The 2,325-nt window shown below is 45.0% G+C and overlaps 2 protein-coding genes across 2 annotated transcripts in view; one reads left to right on the plus strand and one right to left on the minus strand.

Annotated features, from left to right (window-relative positions):
- The window catches only part of LOC113204209 (probable GH family 25 lysozyme 3), an 85,523-nt gene that overhangs the window by 51,964 nt on the left and 31,234 nt on the right, over positions 1–2,325 (plus strand). The gene's annotated exons all lie outside the window — the stretch shown is intronic.
- Positions 1–2,325, minus strand: part of LOC127749667 (uncharacterized) — a 13,625-nt gene that overhangs the window by 2,263 nt on the left and 9,037 nt on the right. The gene's annotated exons all lie outside the window — the stretch shown is intronic.

Consider the following 2,325-nt stretch of genomic DNA (forward strand, 5'->3'; position numbering starts at 1 on the left):
TTTTGCGGTGAAGTAAATTTAATAATAAGAGACCCCCTCCTGCCCTGGCGCCCTGCCGGCCCGTCTCACCAGCCTCGCAGTGCAATTACAAGCTTGGCGCTCCCCTCCTCGCCACCCAAACGATGTTTGCCCAAAGGGCGCGACGACAGTTTTCAAAGGAGCTGCTGCTGCTGCTCGCCTTACAAGCCTGCGGTGCCGGCGACGTGGTCAGGAGGAGACCGCCCGCTCCTGGCGAGTACAAGTAGCGGCAGGGTGCACAAAAAAAATACATTTTAGTTATTCCGTGCTAATCAGTTTAGCTAGATGATTTTACACGCGTAAAAAAAAATTAAAAAAAATTGCTGGATGTAAAGACTCAGCTGTACAGCTAAAAGGCATTTAGCAACTCGGTTAATTGAAGGTGCGGTTTACTGGACGGCTAGAAAATTAAAATTAGCTCTGGTGGTAAACAAATTAGCCAAGTCAATCGTGTTCGCGTTCATTCTTTTACTGAATAAGAGATCCTCTGACCGAATACAAACCGAGGGAAATTTCTGTAGGGTATGAGTGGAAGGTTTCGAATAAGCTTTTTTTGAGCGATTGAGAAAATTATATTACCAGACATTTTTCTTGCATGCAGTGGAATACCACGTTTCTACAGCAAATTCACCGCAGGTAAAAGAAATTAAGCAGAGTACGAAATAAGAGATCGTCCAGAAAGTACGTCCGTTTTTCTGTGATCCATATATTTAATTTATAATTAAGGAAGCATGGCGCCTGCGAGACTCAGGGTAGACCAACCCGCAGTACACGAATGCACTGCAGGCAAGATGTTGCCTACCTATCAGGCGCTATGAGAGCCTGCATGGGCTGTTGCGGCGAATGAAGGTCGTATACACTCAAATCTTATGAACTTTTTTTTGTTCATAGCCCACTGAAATCTGTGAATGTCTAGCTCAATAAATCTTTAATGGCGCCAGTATGAATAAGAAAATTGTACATACTGGCATATTTTCACAATACACTCTTAGTTCATTTTAAAAAGTGGTCTTTATGGTACGAACAATTGGGTTTGTAACGTACAAAGGATCTGGAACCACCACATTGTTTTTCTTCGTATTACAAAGAGCACAAGTTTAAGACAAGACATGTGCTCATCGTATTAAAGCCGAGCCCTTCGTAATTCAAAGGATTTGTTTGCATTTCAAAGGTTCCAAATCCTTTGTACGTTACGAAAAGCAGTTCTCTCTTAGAAAATTATAGAAAATGTATACACGGTGTCATCGTGGGGCGTCGTGATGTGGGGACTTACTTTGTCGACTTGACATACGGAATTCAACTGTAGAACGTATAATGCGCTGATGTGGTGTGGGCCAGGCTCGGGCGCGACCGACCCGAGCCGAGACCGAGCAACAAGTCAAACTCTTTGAGCCGCAGCGGCGGCAGTGCGGTGCGGGGTCGTGGCTGGGCGCGGAGTGCTGTGAGTAAAGCATACTGGAAACCCGAGTCGGCCCCCCGTATAACCTCCCGCGCACCTTCCGTTTTGCATTTTGCGATGCGTACTTGCGTTTATGATATGCTGATCCGTGCAAAGTACAAAGTAAGTGTGACTCACTGTGAAAAACATCGTCGTAAATTTACAAAAAAAATGGTAAACTCGAATTTTAATTTAAGCCGTAAATTTACAACATCACATTTTTTACTCGCCAATGGATTTAAAGTCGACACATACTGCACGGATCTTTACGATTTCAAATTGTAATTGTACAACTTGCGTCAAGGAAAATTTTCATGTAAACCTACCTCCTTTCTTCACAGTGCTGAAAAAAATTGTAAAGACTATATTATTCACAACTAATTACAACCCGTGCTAAATTCAAATAAGAATTGCACTGCTTTTTCAGGAAACAAAACCTTTGTTTTTCTGATATTTATTTTTTAAATCTTTGTTATTATTGCTATTTGATGACTAGTGGCCCCATTATGTCATATGCCGGCCATGTCCCATGCAAACTCTACGTTTGTTTGTACTTACATGACACCGGTACGGGGCGGGTACCCGAGAGGGTGGCTGGGAGGGGGTCGGCCGCAGCGCAGCAGCACAGTTGAAAGGAACGGTGTTCCTTTCAAGCTACCATGAGACGCGCGCGTCTCACGAAAGCAGCAGCAGAGTGTATCCGTTCGTCGTACAGGCTTTTGCTCTTCTCACTTCCGCTTCTCGTTTCCGTTACTGGGGGGGAATCGCCGCCGGAATACTCCCGATGGCATGGCGCTACTCGTAAACCCCCTCCCCCTTTACGCACCCTGTGCGTGGTCTCGTGACGGCCTGTCCTCCCTACACCCTTA

The sequence above is a fragment of the Frankliniella occidentalis genome, unplaced genomic scaffold (genome assembly GCF_000697945.3).
Source record: "Frankliniella occidentalis isolate FOCC.00 unplaced genomic scaffold, Focc_3.1 Scaffold76, whole genome shotgun sequence".
Taxonomy (NCBI): Eukaryota; Metazoa; Arthropoda; class Insecta; order Thysanoptera; family Thripidae; genus Frankliniella; species Frankliniella occidentalis.